The following is a 19492-nucleotide window of genomic DNA, read 5'->3' as shown; positions in this document are numbered from 1 at the left end:
TCAGCACAGAGCCCCTTGTGGGGCTCAAACTCACGAACTGAGATCATGACTGGAGCCAAAGTCAAATGCTCAACCGACTGAGCCACTCAGGTACCCCTCAGAGGTGATGAATGTCATAGATACTCATGTGTCCATGTTCATGGCTAATATGTTAATTCACAAACAGAACATTGCAGAGTATTGGGGATAAGTTTAAATTATGTCTTAACTCACACATGTGATCATAGTGTATTGATTTTTGTTTCTTTTTTTTATATGTGTGAAGATGTAGATAACTATATATCTTTCATTCATAATAAGAATATTGAAATATTGGTAATTCTATGACATATTATCATCTCTATAATCACACCTTCTTCTCATTTTATTAGTTCTTATCATTTCAGTGGCAGCCCAGTTGGCTGGATCAATGGATGAAGGGAATCACTTGATTGCATCTGAGTTTATATTTCTGGGACTCACTCATTCATGGGAGATCCAGCTTCTCCTCCTGGTGTTCTCCTCTGTGCTCTATATGGCAAGCATGACCGGAAACATCCTCATTGTGTTTTATGCGACCATTGGTCCTCACTTACATTCACCTAAGTACTTCTTACTGGCTCGTCTCTTTTTCATTGACTTACGAGCCTGCTCTGCCAAGATGCTTCACCCAAGATGATTTATGACCTTTTCAGAAAGCGCAAAGCCATCTCCTTTGGAGGCTGCATTGTCCAAATCTTCATCCATGTCATTGGTGGTGTGGAGATGGTGCTTCTCGTCACTATGGCCTTTGACAGATATGTTGCCATTTGTAAGCCTCTCCACTACTTGACCAACATGAGCCCATGAATGTGCATTTTGTTTCTGGCTGCTGCCTGGGCTCTTGGTGTCAGTCACTCACTGTTCCAACTAGCATTTATTGTTATTTTACCCTTCTGTGGTCCAAATGTATTGGACAGCTTTTACTGTGACCTTCCTTGGCTCCTCAGACTGGTCTGTACAGATACCCACAGATTGCAGTTCATGGTCACTGTTAACAGTGGGTTTATCTGTGTTGGTTCCTTCTTTATACTCTTCATCTCCTACATCTTCATCCTTTTTACTCTTTGGAAACATTCCTTAGGTGGTTCATCCAAAGCCGTTTCCACCCTGTCAGCTCACACCACTGTGGTCCTTTTGTTCTTCGGTCCAACCATGTTTGTCTCTACATAAAAATATGGAATGCTTCATGAGTTGGTGTGTCATCCTTGTGCAGGGGTCATGCTAATCTTGTCTGTATCATTCAAATTTTAGTATATGTACTGCCAAAACAAGCGCTGAGTTGGTTAATTTCTATTGTTCTTCTTAAAGTTTACAGATTTTTTCCCTGCCTTCTTCATTTTGCTACTGAACCTATCCGTTGAGATTTTTATTTGATTACAGTATTTTTTAGTTCTAAAATTGCTTCTTCTATCTTCAATTTCTTTCCTGAGACTTTCTGTTTTATATTTATTTCAAAATGATTATAATTGCACATTGAAGCATTTGATATGCTAGCTGGTTTAAAATCCTTTTCTGATAATTCTGACTTCTGAGTTATTTCAAAATTGGGATCTATTGATCATTCTTTCTCATTCAAATAGAGACTTTCCTGGTTTATAGTTTGATGAGTGATTCTCTCGTTTTCTGGATATTTTGGGCATTATGGTTGAAAACTTGGGTCTTATTAAAATCTGTTTTAGCAATTCTCCTAGGATAGTGTTCCAGAGAGGGAAAAGAAGCACTGTTTTTTATTGACAGGTGGAGGTGAGAGTCCAGATGCTTCTTTCAATCTTCTTTGATACCACAGGAGGAGAGAGGATACCTCATTACTGCTGGAATTTCAGGCTTTGAACTAGATATCCACTGACATCATCTTGACTGAGAGGAAGAGGAATGCATCATTGCTGTTCTCCATGTGGCCTCCACTGTGATGATAGGGAGCAGGTAAGAGTCCTGAATCTCCTTAGAGCCTCCTCTGACACCCCAATGGGGAGAAGGGATGCTTTGTTGCTATTCAATAGTGGTAAAGACTAGGTTCTCCACATATTCTCCACTGGCACCAGAAGAGAGGAGCATATTACCTCCAAGTAGGGGTAAACGTCCTGAATTCCCATTGCATTTAGCCTTCTCTGACACCACTCTACCAGAGAGTAGGTGGTTAGGAGTTTCTTATAATAGCCTGGTGAGGATGGAAGTCTAGTCTCCTCACTCAGTCTTTGCTGATGGGGGTAGGAGTAGCACTACAGTATTTTTCTTTGGTATTTGTCTGAAGTAGGATGGTCGCTGCCTGAAAGTTTTATAACTTGCTTGGCCATCACTTTCCAGGTCGTTGAGCTGGAAAAAGTAAGTTTTTCATGGGTATTTTGGCTTATGACCATTGACATTTCCATGTTACTGACTTCATCATCAAGTCTGGGATACATAAGGCAAAAAAAGGAAACTCAGGAAAGTCACTGCTGTGTCATTCCTTGGTTATCACAGTTTCTAACAGCCTGCCTCCTTCTCTCCACATTTTAGAATCTTCTTATATTTATTCTATATATATATATAGTTTCTAGGATTTTTAGCTCTACTAACTAGAGAAATAAGGAAAAGTATGTCTAGTTCATGTTGTCTAGAACCACTTTCATCTGACTTGCCAAATCCAGCGAATCTGCAGGCAAGTGTGTGTGCTTGTGTATATGCATGTGTATGTGAAAATGTTATTCAGATTTAAGTCTGATGTATTGACACAGAGAATGAAGTGGGAAAGTGTCTGTGATGCAATATCAAATATGGAATTTTCAAAATGGCTTGAGGTATGATAGCATTACTTGAAAAAATGCATTATATGCTAATTCATTTTTTAAGAATCACAATGTTCAGAGGCACTTGGGTGGCTCAGTAGGTTAAGCATCCGACTCTTGATTTCAGCTCAGGTCATGCTCTCATGGTTCATGAGTTCAAGCCCCACATTGGGACAGTGCAGAACCTGCTTGGGATTCTCTCTCTCTCTCTCTCTCTCTCTCTTTCTCTCTCTCCCTCTGCCTGTCTCCCACTTGCCCTTTTTTTTCTCTCTCTCTTTCAAAATAAATAAACTTAAAAAGAAGAATCACAACATCCATTTAGGTATTTAGATTGTGTATTACAAAATATTATTAACTCATTGCTCTAAAATCTCTAAACAATCTCATTATTTTAGAATTTTGCACTTACAGATTCACAATTTTGTGAAGGCCTTATCAACATTAATATGGCCTCTAGTTATGGTTCTTTTGCTATGGGAACACCTGTCCTAAAATTTTATAATGTAACAGAGAGTGATATCCTCACAACTATATTAGTCACTAGGTACAAGGAGGGACCAGAGTAGAGGAACTGAATCAGCTCTTGAATTAGCTCTTGAATCAAATTGACTAAGTATTTGTTTGGACATTTATCTCCTATCAGAATGATGCTGGGGAAGTTCCTTAAAATTTCCATCATTCAATTACCTCATCTGAAAAATGAAGATAAAAGTATCCAGAAAGGATTTATAATTATATATAAATAAGGTAATATATATAAATTCCTTAGACAAGTTACTGGCACACAGAAAACACTCAGTAAATATCAGCTACTAATAAACATTAACTATTAATGTTATTATACTTAAATACAAGCCAGGTTGTTTTCATATAACCTACATTGACTAGTTTCATTCAAAATGGTACCCTTGTCAAATGAAGACATCATCAGAGAGTGTATTACTGAACACTTTGTGTTTTTTTTGGTATTTTACTTTCTTTATTCTATAGTGTAGTCTCGGTCACAGAATAGAGATATAAATGTAAATGGATTGCTTTATTTTTCTCATTTTATAGTAAAATGGTTACACTTATTGGGTGCTTATTAAACGCTAGAGGTTCTTCTAAGTGTTTTTTATGGTACTGTTATCTCAATTGCGCAGATTAGGAAACTGAGGCAAAAAAAAAGTAGTGACAAAAAGTTACATAGCTGTTATGAAGTGGAATTAGTTTGCCACAGAGATATTTTTTAATGTTTATTTATACTTAGAGAGAGACAGACAGAGAGACAGAGACAGGGACAAAGTGTGAGCAGGGTAGGGGCAGAGAGAGAGGGGATACAAATTTGAAGCAGGCTCCAGGCTCTGAACTGTCATCACGGAGCCCAATGCTGGGCTCAAACTCATGGACTCAGAGGTCATGATCTGAGCTGAACTCAGATGCCCAGCCAGCTGAGCCACCCAGGCGCCCCAAGATCATATTTTTGAGAAACACAATAAATATTTTGTATGTAATTTTAGTATAATCTGAAATCCTTTAAAAGTATAAATAAGGAAAAAGTTAATAATTATATATGAATTTAAATCATCACTACATCATACTGCACAGTAAAACCATTCACATTGGAGTAAAATACAAAAAGTCTAAGAAATCAACACAAATGGAGATCATTACATATATTTAATCCATCAATGAAACGGAAATATAGCAAAAATTGTCAAAATTGAAAACCATTCTCAATATAATAAAAAAGGTAATTGTTAAAATTTTTAAATAAAACTGAGTTTCAAGAAAACAAGTCATTTCTTATTTTTATATTTATCTATACAAATTTACCTATATATGTGTGTGTGTCCATATATACTATGTTCTTTAAAAATACTACAACAAAATTACTATTATTATTTATAATAATTTTGTTGTATTTTTAAAGATATCACCAGAATAATATATATATATATATTTATATATATAATTTATTATGTATTCTATATATTTTAACAACCTCAAAAAATAGTGTTCTCTTGTTTATTTCTAACTTGTGAATCTAGAGTGACCACAACAGTACCATTGTATTTCATTAAGATATGTATACCTTAAAAAAACAAATATATACAATTTTCAAATTATTTTTAATGTCCATTTATTTTTGAGAGAGGGAGAGACCAGAGCACAAGTCGGGAAAGGACAGAGAGAGAAGGAGACACAGAATATGAAACAATCTTCAGGCTCTGAGCTGTAAGCACAGAGCCCGATGTGGGGTTCGAACTCATGAACCATGAGATCATGACCTGAGCCAAAGTTGGATGCTTAACCAACTGAGCCACCCAGGCACCCCTGCAATTTTTTCTTATGTTTAGTATTTAAACTTCCCTAAACTTAATTTTTTACCAATTTGCAGTGAAATGTGGAAATCTACACAGCAGTTTTTTTCAGGGCTCTTAAAATTTTTCACTCGTATAACTAGGTATTTAGAATTGAATAATTCAATAACCATGGCAATGGTAAAATAATTAAGTTGACAGGTTACCATAATTATTTTGTTATCAGAAAAATTATCACTTATTTCTTTCTATCAGTTTGTTGTATATCTCATAGTTTCAGCATGAGCTGATGAACTGTTCTGTCATAGTCTGAAAATGATTTATAACATTTTTTGATTTAAATGACTTTCATCATAGTATTTCATGAAGTTTTATCAACCTATAATATCAGCAGTGCAAAATATTTATTTTGAAGTGTGCTAATTTAATTAAAATGCCTAGTTAAATTACCTTGTTTAAAAGTAAAAGTGTTTTTATTCAGTTATTCTAAGATTATTTGAATTACATTTTTTGAGAAGGAAGAGATTCTTTAGAGCCTATATATTTTTTTCTGTTCTTACTTTATGTTGTGTATATAGTATCTATTTAATATTTTTGTTTCAAGAAATAACACTGAGCTGGGAAAACCATCAAAATATGGAAAAAAATCAGGTACAGAGCTATGAAAATCCAGTTCATAATGGCACCATCATAACAATACTGACATTAATATGGTAGTGATGGAGACAAAAAGGGCCAAGGGGATATTTAAAAGGTTGAAGGTTGAAACAAAAGATTTTTTTAAAATGATCCATATTTTTGGGTCGCCTGGGTGACTCAGTCAGTTAAGCATCTGACTCTCGGACTTGGCACAGGTCATGATCTTGCGGTTTCACGAGTTCTAGCCTGCAGCACGGAGGTTCCTTGGGATTCTGTGTCTCCCTCTCTCTGCCCCTCCCCAATCACACTGTCTCTGTCTCTCTCAAAATAAATAATCTTTAAAAAAACAAAAATAAAATTATGAATATTTTTAAGTGGCCTAGTCCAACATCTTGGTTTTACAAATAGGAAACCTGGCACTGGGTATGGTTTATCATGGCCTTGGCTTAACAGTAAGCTTTATCCTTCAAATTGTTTATCTATGCTAGTCCAATTACTCATTTCTCTTTCACCTTGACAATGTCTATGCTGCACAACAAGAAGAAGTTGTATGGTACTGGATTAAGAATAACTAAGTAAGCCCCAAACAGCCTACTTGGAAGAAAATAAGGTTTTTCCTGTACCCTCTTCCACCTCTATGTATGCAAGAGCAGCAACAGGGAGGGAAGTCAGAAGTTTGATACAAGTCCAAGTGAGTGGTGATGCTGGCCCGCATAAGAGTGATACAATTATACGGAAAGAAGGGATGAACTTGAGATGTGGTCTTGAGGTGGAAGGGGAAAATTTGCCGACACAATTAGATGAAGGGGAATTAGGGAAGAGGAGGAATCAAAGATGATAGGCTTCTCACATCTGGCATGACCAATTGGTACCACTTTCTGAGACAAGAAGACTGTAAGTGGATTCATTTTGGAAAAGGGAAGAGCTCAATTTTAGTCATAATTTAAGAAGTATTTATAGTACTAAGAAGGAGAGATCACTTAAATAGTTGGATGATTTAGCCTAAAGCACAGAGAAGTGGTTTTATCTAGAGCATCTATTCAAGTGTCCCTAACCTAATGCTATATGATTCAAAGTCATGGCTTAAATATGATCAATTAAAAGAGAAAATGTAGATTGTTCTCCAAATGCCAAATATCAATACTATTAATGAAAATCACAGTAAGGATATTATCTTAATAATTATATTATTATTTTATATTAGTATTAATACTGAATATTAATTTACATGCTTATAAAATCATAGTATTAACACTATTGATTTTAATTATTATTAAATATTAATAATAAACCCTAATGTTTGATATAGCTTGATGGAAGGAAATTGAAGGCTTGAGGGTAAACAGAAAATTCTTAATAGGATCTAGAGGTAAGATTTATATATGTCAACAACAAAAAGCCTAAGGAGACAATAACCTTACAATTAACAATCTGTTTCTAAAAAAATATGAATAAACTATAGCAAAACAAAAATTGGGTCTAAGAAAGAAAAAACTCTAGACCTCAATAACTTCAGGTATACACATTTCATAGTAGAAAAATACTAAGAATTATATTTTATATTGGCTAAGGTATAATCCATCTTTCAAAATAAAGAGTCATTATTGTATCTTATCTCATATTTCTTGATTGTTTCACCAGAAAAACAGAAATGTAATGAAAAACTGACATGTACAAAATGAGAGTGCAGAATTCAAACTACATCGCTGCCATCAAATACTTTGTTGACATATGAAGTCACCAATATTTGACTATTTTGATACATAAATACTGGCAAAGTAATCAACAAAAAAGAAATATTATGAAGTGTTTGAAGACCACATTTAAAACCTCACTTTGGGGGCGCCTGGGTGGCGCAGTCGGTTAAGCGTCCGACTTCAGCCAGGTCACAATCTCGCGGTCTGTGAGTTCGAGCCCCGCGTCAGGCTCTGGGCTGATGGCTCAGAGCCTGGAGCCTGTTTCCGATTCTGTGTCTCCTTCTCTCTCTGCCCCTCCCCCGTTCATGCTCTGTCTCTCTCTGTCCCAAAAATAAATAAACGTTGAAAAAAAAATTAAAAAAAAAACAAAAAAAAAAACCTCACTTTGTTTAAAAGTAATAAAGACAAAATCCCTACTTTCACCAAGCTTACATTCTAGGAACATAAATAAGCTTGACATAATAGATGTTGAAACAGATTAGAGAGACAGAGGAAGATAAAGTTTTCTGAACTCCTCAGTATTTCTGCAAGAAATCCTAGCCTCCTGAAATGTGTATGATATATAGATAGATAGATAGATGGTAGATAGATAATATTTGCTTTCATTTCCCCCAGAAATACTTCACTCATCACATACTATTAGCATTAGATTGGTGACCATTTGTCTAGTTTATTGATTTTATTGAAAGGAATCGTGAAATTTATCTCCCAGAGAGAGTGGAATTATTACAGCCCAGATTAAGCTCTTAAGGTAAACCCTAGCGTGAGTTCCAGGGAGACTGGGACATTATCTTTCTAGATATTGACATGATGAGAAAAAAAGAGAAAGAAAGAAAGAAAGAAAGAAAGAAAGAAAGAAAGAAGAAAGAAAGGCCTAGAACAGAGAAACATCTTTAAGTAAGAAAAGATTACACAGAGAGATTATCTGTCTCCTGGTTAGATTTTATTTAAGCAGATGATTTTAGTTAAGATTCAAGTCCCTTACATTTCCAAGGAGACCTTTTCAGGAAGGGAGAAGGACAGCTGTGTCTTTCCTTTTTATAAGCAGAGAGTAATAAGTTTTCTTCATCTTTTGCCTATGGGGCATCCAAGGATCATGTAAAACAATTGACCTGGCACTTACCCCATTGCCCTAGGGATAAGGACTAGGGCAAGTGGAGGGTCAATAAACTATTTACAGGGAAGCATTTAAGAGTAAATCAGGTTTTGACCCAGAATACCTCATGTGATCATGACAGAGTGAAACTGAAGAGATTCCATAAATAATTTCTTTTTTTTTTTTTTGCTCCTTTTCCTAATTTTATTCTTGCTAGGACCTGCACCCCCATCTCATACATGTCTTATAGTACAGATAACGTATGTCCTGTCCTCCTTGTAAGGGTCAAAGGGTTAACAAGTTCTTTGGAGGCTTCCAACACAACAGATAACATCTAAGAAGTGGCAAGGTGTGGTGATCATCTGTTTTCCAAGACAAGACTCCAGACATTTTGACACCAAGGCCCCTAGATCTAACGCCTGAACAGTCATCCTTGTTTTGGCCAGTTTCTGGATGCCTGAGAGGAACATGCACCAGACTACAATCGTCAGTAAAACTCTAGACCTGAAGTAAAGATGAGACTCACTTTCTTTCCTTCTGTGTCTCCAAAACACTGGCTGCATCTGCACTCTCTATAATCTTTAATAAACTCTGTCTCACTTTATCTTGGCTCATGTTTGATTTCTATTCTGCACAAGGCTGAGGACCCTTTTGCTTGGTAGTGCAGGAACCCTTCTGGATCATCAGACCCAGCCAGCCTACACCAATCATTCAAAACAAAATTAACAAAGATAAATATTAAAACTCAACAGATAATTGTATATAGCAAAAATATACATATCATTTAAACAGCTTTGAACTATTTAATGTTTTTTTGTTTTGTTTTTTATTTTTTATTTAATTTTGAAGGAGAGAGAGAGAGAAAAACAGAGCATGAGCAGGGGAGGAGCAGAGAGAGAGGGAGACATAGAATTTAAAGTAGGCTTCAGGCTCTAAGCTGTCAGCACAGAGCCCGATGCGGGGCTCGAACGCACGAACTCTGAGATCATGACCTGAGCCGAAGTCTGACGCTTAACCGACTGAGCCATCCAGGCGTTCCAAACAGCTTTGAACTATTAAAAAGATAAATCTCAATAGATTCTCAAAACAGATATTATACAGTTTTTCCCCTTACCTGAGGACAACATAGAATCATTAAGAGACTTGATTGAATAAATTTTGAAACATCAGCACAATAGCAGATGAAGTATATTTTTTAAAAGTTCCTATGTCTCACATTCAGGTCCTTTATCCATTTTGAGTTTATTTTTGTGAATGGTGTAAAAAAGTGGTCTAGTTTCATCCTTCTGCATATTGCTATCCAGTCCTCCGAACACCATTTGTTAAAGAGACTGTCTTTCTTCCACTGGATATTCTTTCCTGCTTTCTCAAAGATTCGTTGGCCATATTTTTGTGGGTCCAATTCTGGAATCTCTATTGTATTCCACTGGTCTATGTGTCTGTTTTTTGTTTTGTGTCTTTTATACTTCCACACAAATTTTAGGATTGCTTGTTCTAGCTTTGAGAAGAATGCTGGTGCAATTTTGATTGGGATTGCATTGAATGTGTAGATGGCTTTGGGGAGTATTGACATTTTCACAATATTTATTCTTCCAATCCATGAGCATGGAATGTTTTTCTATTTCTTTATATCTTCTTCAATTTCCTTCATAAGCTTTCAATAGTTTTCAGCATACAGATCTTTTACATCTTTGGTTAGGTTTATTCCTAGGTATTTTATGCTTCTTGGTGCAATTGTCAATGGGATCAGTTTCTTTATTTGTCTTTCTGTTGCTTCATTATTAGTGTATAAGAATGCAACTGATTTCTGACTGATTTTGTATCCTGCGACTTTGATGAATTCATGTATCAGTTCTAGTAGACTTTTGGTGGAGTCTATCGGATTTTCCCTGTATAATATCATGTCATCTGCAAAAAGTGAAAGCTTGACTTCATCTATGCCAATTTTGATGCCTTTGATTGTCTGATTCCTGATGCTAGCACTTCCAACACTATGTTAAACAACAGTGGTTAGAGTGGACATCCTTGTTGTGTTCCTGATCTCAGGGGGAAAGCTCTCAGTTTTTCCCCATTGAGGATAATATTAGCTGTGGGCTTTTCATAAATGGCTTTTATGATGTTTAAGTATGTTCCTTCTCTCCTGACTTTCTTGAGGGTTTTTATTAAGAAAGGATGCTGAATTTTGTCAATGCTTTTACTGAGATTACCAGGATCTTTTCTTTTCTTTGATGGTTCTTTGATGGATCAATCAAAAGATTGATGGCTCTTTTCTTTTCTTTCATTAATGTGATGGGGAAACCACCAAAACCCTAGAGGAGAAAGCAGGAGAAAACCTCTCTGAAGTCAGCCGCAGCAATTTCTTACTAGACACATCCCCAAAGGCAAGGGAATTAAAAGCAAAAATGAACTATTGGGACCTCATGAACATAAAAACTTCTGCACTGCAAAGAAAACAATCAACAAAACTAAAAGGCAACCAATAGAATGGGAAAAGATATTTGCAAATGACATATCAGACAAGGGGCTAGTATCCAAAATCTATAAAAGTCCCCAAACTCCACACCTGAAAACCAAATAATCCAGTGAAGAAATGGGCAGAAAACATGAATAGACACTTCTCTATAGAAGACATTCAGATGGCCAACAGGCACGTGAAAAGATGCTCAACGTCGCCCCTCATCAGGGAAATACAAATCAAAACCACACTCAGATACCACCTCAGGCCAGTCAGAGTGGCTAAAATGAACAAATCAGGAGACTATAGATGCTGGAGAGGATGTGGAGACACGGGAATCCTCTTTCACTGTTGGTGGGAATGCAAACTGGTGCAGCCGTTCTGGAAAACAGTGTGGAGGTTCCTCAAAAAATTAAAAAGAGATCTACCCTATGACCCAGCAATAGCACTGCTAGGAATTGACCCAAGGGATACAGGAGTGCTGATGCCTAGGGGCACTTGTACCCCAATGTTTATAGCAGCACTTTCAACAATAGCCAAGTTATGGGAAGAGCCTAAATATCCATCAGCTGATGAATGGATAAAGAAATTGTGGTTTATATACACAATGGAATACTATGTGACAATGAGAAAGAATGAAATATGGCCTTTTGTAGCAACGTGGATGGAACTGGAGAGTGTGATGCTAAGTGAAATAAGTCATATAGAGAAAGACAGATACCATATGTTTTCACTCTTACGTGGATCCTGAGAAACTTAACAGAAGACCATGGGGGAGGGGAAGGAAAAAAAAGGTTATAGAGGGAGGGAGCCAAACCATAAGAGACTCTTAAAAACTGAGAACAAACTGAGGGTTGATGGGGGTGGGAGGGAGGCAAGTGTGGGTGATGGGTATTGAGGAGGGCACCTGTTGGTATGAGCACTGGGTGTTGTAAGGAAACCAATTTGACTATAAATTTCATATTAAAAAATAAAATAAATAAAATAAATAAAAATTAAAAAAGAAAAAATAAAATTTAAATGTAAAAACAAAAAAAAGTTCTCATATTTCAAACATTTTATTATGTAGAATTTTTAGAGACATAGACAAGTATAAGGAATCCTCATGAACCTATTATTTAGCCCTCAAAACATTAACACATAGGTGATCTTGCTTGTTCTAAAACCAATCCACTATTTATCACAAATTAGGGATAATGAGTGTACCTGCCTCCCAGAAACGCTATTTAATGTAAGATGGAGTTACTATAGGGAATACTGTACCCACCCCAAAGAATGAATTCTAGGTACTAACTTCTTGTTTGCCTTGGCATTCACAAAGCTGAGCCATGTTCTACCGGAAGCCATTACTATCAAAGCACCCAAGGATACATTCCTTTCGATAAAAAGCTATCCTTTTCTGGAACATGCAGTAAGAAGTGGAGAACTGAACAATTATTTCCATTTCGGTCATCTCTTTTTTTATTTATGTAAGTAACACAAGATTTTTTTTCTTGTATTTTTTAGATGCCTGGTGTTAAAGGATCCTTAATCCTTATTTGCCTCAAAAGTCACTATGCAGTGGTGCTAGGTTATTAGACAGGAGTGTTTAAGACATCAACCTTTGAAGCCCAAAGATAATAAAATCCACATTTCTTATGTTAGAGTAAATCCCCTAAATATAATAATTTTACTCTCAACTTTTAAACTTGATTGGTTTATAGAAAACATTAAATTGACATTAAACACCATTTATGATCCCACATACATGATAAACATTACCTTGTATTTTTATTTAATATTTAATGTATAAAAAAGGCTATGAAATGATTCTTCTGGCTACAGGTCATATTTTTTAACTTCCCCTTAAATAAATATATTTATTTAAAATAATCATACATATATGAATGTGGTTAATTTCATTTAAATTAGCACTTAAAATTCATGATAGAATAAACTACATATTATTATTCTAGTGATAAAGTAATATAGGTCTAAAATAATATTACTTATAATAATCAATAATGGAGAAATCAACTCAAATATTCTGAAAGAAAACAAATGTCAAGCACAGCAACAAAGGAATGAGGCAAATAATCATTTACATCAAATCTACGACCTGGCTTTTGCAGCAGATTAAGTTTGTCACAACTCTAAATTAATGCTAATTTATTATTGTGAAAAACAAAGCTGCATTGCAGAAACCACTAATAAGTTTTCTAATGCTCAGGGCATCAATCTTAAGAATTAAAATCTCAAGTCACAAGAACCAACCTATTCATTTAAGTGAATTGGTCTCCATGCTTCGTGAACTTTCTAACCAAGCACAATCAATTGAGCAAAACAGTAGAATCAATGTACTTTCAGTACCAAAAAGGGGTCGATCATATTAGCTAATAGTTTACATGATTTAAACATTTATTAAATGAGTCTTTACCTGTAATCACTTAAATGTTGATAACAATCTATAAGCCAGTATCTTTTTATACAAAACTTTTGCTTTACCAATCAGTTATGACTCTTAAGTGTTGTTTGCTCAAGAAAGAAATAACAGGGCTTTACAATTCACCCTGTCTTCTAGTCTTTATCTTTTCTACTCCCCACCCTTATATGCTTTATTTATTAAATAAACCACAGCTTTGTTTCCATTGTTCCAGCAAAACACTCTGTGCTCTACCTTATCCAGTCTTATTTAAGCTCTTCTCTCTCTTATAGGAGGCAGAAATCAGAGACAAGTGAGATTTTGCTATTGTTCTGGAAGTGGTCTAATTCTCACAATTAAGAACAGAAGAAACCAAATAATCCAGCATTAAAAGCAAGCATTTCCTTATGAATAACATTTATCACATCTTGCAAAACTTACTTGAAAAAAGCACAGGTTCCTAGAACTGGTCTACCCCACATCTTCACGCTAGTCAATTTAAATCTGGTAAGTCTGAGAAGAGAAAGGTTGACCTTCTGAAGGATTTCAGGTTAGTTGAATCACATATGTTCTCTTCCCTCACATCTCCCTGTTGCAAGAAGCAGAAAATCTTTTCCCTTCCAAGAGAATAATGTATAAAAATTCTACTGTAAGAGATGCCTGGCACTTCTATTTCCATCTGGATATTTGCCTAGGCAGTGGTTCATTAATAGCTTCTAAATAATTAGGGTTAAAAATTTGCAAATGATAGTGTGTCAGGTGATGGACAAGAGATACAGGGGTAGGGCTTCATCCTTGGATTCAATTCCTAAGAGGCTGGTAAGACAGATTCTGTGTCTAGATGAATGCTCAAGAATTAAAAGCAATTGTTCAACTCTGTTGCAGAGGGGTAAAACAAATCATGTACACTAATAAAATGAAGTAAATTGACACAAGCAGGAATCAGGGAAACAAATGACTAAATTTCACAAAGGTATTCCAATGCCTAAGGAAGTTGTTAGATATAAACTCTTATAAGTATTGATTCTTAATATTTAATTGCCTATTTAGAAAGAAGTTGGAGATTAACTTCATTTCTAAGGAAACACATGCATTTTTTTTGAATCTTCATTTGAGAAATCTTTTGACTTTGATCTCCATTATAGGAAGTGAAGAAACTTTAAATTTTTTTTTAATATTTATTTTTGAGAGAGAAAGAGAGACAGTGCAAGTGGGAGAAGAACAGAGAGACAGGAAGACACAGAATCTAAAGCAGGTCCAGGCTCCGAGCCGGCAACACAGAGCCCGATGTGGGGCTCAAACTCATGAACCATGAGATCACGACCTGAGCCGAAGTTGGATGCTTTACCGACTGAGCCACCCTGGAGCCACACCTCAAGGAAGGGAAGAAACTTTTTTTGAATCCGTACTAAGTTGGGAGGTTTTTTTTTTTTTTTTTCCTGAAATTGCTGTTGTAGCAAACAGCAAATCTCTGAAAGATAAAAACAAAGTGTGTATTACAATCTGATCTCTGTTTCTCCAAGCATATATGTCTCTAAACTCTGTGAAAAGACCTTTCCCTAATGGAGCTAGTAACTTACCACTAAACACAATTCCCAATCATGGAAGTATTGTCACATTTTCTAAATTTATCTCGAGTTGATTCTCACCTCCAGACTCTTTCTCATACCATTTTTTTCATCAGTTATATGGATAGAGTGGGCAGCAAAAAAGTAGTTGCTCCCTGTACTAGTTTTCTGTTGTTGCTGTGACATGTTACCATAGACTTAGTGGCCTAAAACAACAACAAAAATTATTGTCTTACAGTTTTATAGAACCAAATTTCAGTATGGATCTCAATGAGCTAAAATCAAGGTGTTGGCAGGGTTACACCCCTTTCTGGGTGCTTCAGAAAAGGGATTGTCTCCTCTTCTTTCAGATTGTTGGCAGAATTCAGTTTCTCATAGGACCAAGAAGCTATCATTTATTTGTGGACAATAAACAGCAAATAAATAAACAGAGTCATTTTCAGCTTCTGGAGGCTGCTGTATTTCTTGTCTGTGGCCTCCTACTCTGTCTTCCATGCTAGTAAAAGTGGTAGTTCCTTTCATGTTTTGAATCTACCCTGCCTCTTCTTTAGTCTCAAGTGTTTTACTTCATCTGGAAAAGAGTCCACTGTTCTAAAGGCCTGTGTAATTAGATTAGGCACACCCTGATAATCCAGGACAACCTCCTTATCTGCAGTATCTCTTTTCCAAACTAAGTACTATATCCAGAGGCTCCTAGGATTAGGAAATGACTCTCTTTGTGTGGGGGGGGGGGGGAGGGGGAGGGGAGAATGTCATTATTTTGCTTACCACAATGCTTGTGAATATATACTCCAAAAGAGGAAAACTTTTATTTATTTTTTTTATATGAAGTTTATTGACAAATTGGTTTCCATACAACACCCAGTGCTCATCCCAAAAGGTGCCCTCCTCAATACCCATCACCCACCCGCCCCTCCCTCCCACCCCCCATCAACCCTCAGTTTGTTCTCAGTTTTTAACAGTCTCTTATGCTTTGGCTCTCTCCCACTCTAACGTCCTTTTTTTTTTTTTTTTCCTTCCCCTCCCCCATGGGTTCCTGTTAAGTTTCTCAGGATCCACATAAGAGTGAAACCATATGGTATCTGTCTTTCTCTGTATGGCTTATTTCACTTAGCATCACACTCTCCAGTTCCATCCACGTTGCTACAAAAGGCCATATTTCATTTTTTCTCATTGCCACGTAGTATTCCATTGTGAAGAGGAAAACTTTTAAAAACATTAATATGTTGTCATGATAGTTGTTGACACTATGATGAACATACATTAGAAGACCAACTATAGGGTGCCTGGTTGGCTCAGTTGCTTCAGCATCTGACTTTTGATTTCAGCTGGGGTCATGATCTCAGCGTTCATGAGTTCCAGCCCTACAACAGGCTCTGTGCTGACAGTGTGCAGCGTGCTTGGGATTCTTTCTCTCTCCCTCTCTCTCTTGCCTTCCCCACTCATGCTGTCACTCTCTCTCTCTCTCTCTCTCTCTCAAAATAAATAAATAAACACAAGAAAAGAAGACAAATTATAAAAGCAAGAGTAAAATGTGTTCAGTACAGAATTTAACCAGAAGATAGAGCATGACACAACACAGAGCTGGTATTGATCCATTTCTATGTGCTGGCTTTCCTGATATTCTTTACAGTGTGCCTCCTTCTTGCCTTTCTTGTCTCTTGTGGAATTTTCATCTTTTAATGTTTTAAGTAAAAATTTTTACTTCAAATAATCTGAAGCTATGAAAGCTAAGAAAAGTTTTTTCAAGTATTCCAAAACAATCCAAATCTGCCTGAAGTACTAATGTTGACCATCCTTTCTACCAAGAATTCACTGAGGTGTGTTTTTATGATTGGGAGGCTCACAGAATCATATACAGTGTAAATGCCATTTTGATATGAGAATATCCAGACATTATAACATGCTAAATGTTTTCCAAGGTGAGAGATGGTAGTCTATTTCTGGAAGTCTCTAAAATATAGTTGATAAAATAGGTCAAAGATCCTGATAATAATCAGTATATGAAAATTAATGATCCATAAGTACTCAGTAGGATAGAATAGGAAAGCAGGATGTGGATTGATGTGAAAAGAGAACAAAAGGAAGAATATGAATGTACAAATGCTACTTTTATTTCAAAGAAGAGGTAGATTTTGTCACTTTATTTTGCTTGTATTGTGATTATTGAATGCTAAATTTTTGGTTGGTTCAAGTGCTGGTGAATTTAAGTATTCTGTATTTAACAATGGATTGAGGTAAACACAGAATGTTTAAATTTAAATGTTCCAGATGTAAAGGAATTTATAAGGTTAAAAATCACAAATGAGGAATTAAACTATACAAATAGAAATTCACTTTCTATAGTAAAAGTTATTTCAGTTACATTAAGTATCTTCTAAGGCCAGATCATTTCACCTATGTGCAAATGATGATGTTTGGAGAGGGAACCAATTCCCTGTTCTTATGGGTAATCCTTGAATGTCTACCATTTTTTTGTTTAAAGAAAAACTATTTTGTGCTTCAGTTTCCTTACAAAATTATAGATCTAGTGTCTTTACTACCTATTTTAAAAATTGATGGGACAATAGAATGTGAAGATTTTAAATGGTCAGACAAAATCAGTATAAATTTTAACATTTATAATGCATGACAATAATATCTATTACCTTTTATAATTAGAAACATCTTACAAAAAATCTTATCAACTATTCCCAACCTTAAATTCAGTCCACTTTTTCCTTGAAAGTTTATCTGGATTTGAAGTATTTATTACCACCTCCATAATCGTTGGTCTCAGCCATCATCACTGTTTGCTGGAGAGTTGGATAAGCCTCTTGGTTGGTCACTTTGCTTCTGCCCATATTCACTTCTACACATATTTTCCACAAAGATGTCAAAATAAAAACACTAATACATAAATCAGATCATAACATTCCTTCCCATGACTTCCCATCATGCTCAGAATAAAAGCCAAAGTCCTAGATATTGTATAAAAAGGGACCAAGCCAAAATTACCTCTCTGACTTCACCTCTCACTGATCTCCTTTATTAGTTAGTAGAGCATTTTGTCTTCCTTGTTGTTCCTTGAGCACAACAAGGATGGTCCACAACAGGGCATTTGTACTTGGTATTCTCTCTGGCTGGACTGGTCATCTGCAAACATCAACATGACATGGTTATCTTACTTCCCTCAGGTCTTCACTCAGGTCATCTTCTCAATAAATCCTCCCCAACTTAATTAAATTATAGAACCTCAGCCTTGTACTTGCTATCCCCTTGCTGTGCTATAATTTTCTCCTTAGGGCATAACACAACTTTAAAAATTATATATTTTATTTATCTTGTGTAAATATACTTTTTTCCTCCATTGAAATGTCTGCTATACGAGAAAAAACTTTGCCTTTTTATTTTCAGCTACATCCTCATCACTTGGAATGGTGCTTCACAAAAAGTAGTCACTCAATAAATATTTATCGAATGATGCTTGAAAGAAAATAAGCATGAATGCATGAGTATTTTCATTTATAGTTCCTACTATAAAATGAGATAAATTAAGGTAATCACTTCAAATTCTAAGTATCCTATATAAAGTAGCAACCTCCTCAAAACACATAATCTAGTTTACTCTCTATCATATCACTGTGTTTCTTAGCTAAACCTTATCACAGTAAGATATAGCTTGCTTAAATGTACAATGAATACCTTCAGGACAAAAGCCTTACCTTTCTATTTCAAACTGTAACTTGAAATATCAGACCAGTTCACGACACTTCATTGAGCTCATCAAATGTTAGTTATATGAAGAAATAAGTAATTATGAATGAATGAATGAATGGACTTTGTATCTCGGGGGCCCTCCTACTTTTCAGTGATGACAAGAGGCCAACAGCTTAGAGAGGAAAACAGAAAATGAGAAGAAAGTACACTCTCTTTCAGTGCTAAGGAAAAAAACAACATTCAAATTTCAGTATAAAGACAAAACAGGGGCGCCTGGGTGGCGCAGTCGGTTAAGCGTCCGACTTCAGCCAGGTCACGATCTCGCGGTCCGGGAGTTCGAGCCCCGCGTCGGGCTCTGGGCTGATGGCTCAGAGCCTGGAGCCTGTTTCCGATTCTGTGTCTGCCTCTCTCTCTGCCCCTCCCCCGTTCATGCTCTGTCTCTCTCTGTCCCAAAAATAAATAAACGTTGAAAAAAAAAAATTAAAAAAAAAAAAAAAAAGACAAAACAAAAAAAGGATCAGTGAATGAAGCTCAGATATTTACATTAAATTAAATGGTTATATCTCCCTCCTGTACCGAGACAAGTAAATGAAACTATCTGCTGTATAAACCACTAACACTATATATATGGACTTTTTGATGTTTTCTCTTTCCAGATTATTAAAGCTGTTCCATTTTTGCTGACTTTATCTGTTTAATAATGTACAGGTTAGGTGAGGCATGAAAGGGACATAGTGTGGTATGGCCAGGAATTAGGACCGGTTCTGCTTCTCACTGCCTTGGAGATGGTCCATGGGGTCAGTTAATGATCCTACTCTTGTGCTCCATTACTTACCTGTTTCAGCCTT

The 19492-nt window shown here is 36.0% G+C and overlaps 1 non-coding gene and 1 pseudogene across 1 annotated transcript; one reads left to right on the top strand and one right to left on the bottom strand.

Annotated features, from left to right (window-relative positions):
* Positions 1 to 409: 409 nt before the first annotated feature.
* LOC124521179 (olfactory receptor 4F3/4F16/4F29-like) lies at positions 410 to 1191 on the top strand (annotated as a pseudogene).
* Positions 1190 to 1296, bottom strand: LOC124521371 (U6 spliceosomal RNA). Its single transcript, XR_006964470.1, has one exon. It is a non-coding gene; the product is annotated as a U6 spliceosomal RNA (small nuclear RNA).
* Between the last annotated feature and the right edge of the window lie 18196 nt (positions 1297 to 19492).

Source organism: Lynx rufus, unplaced genomic scaffold, assembly GCF_022079265.1.
Source record: "Lynx rufus isolate CCGP_SWC_20201006 ecotype Redwood Valley unplaced genomic scaffold, mLynRuf1.p SCAF_3, whole genome shotgun sequence".
Lineage (NCBI taxonomy): Eukaryota > Metazoa > Chordata > Mammalia > Carnivora > Felidae > Lynx > Lynx rufus.
Note: the sequence above shows the minus strand (reverse complement) of the source record. Positions and strands in the feature narration are given on the sequence as shown.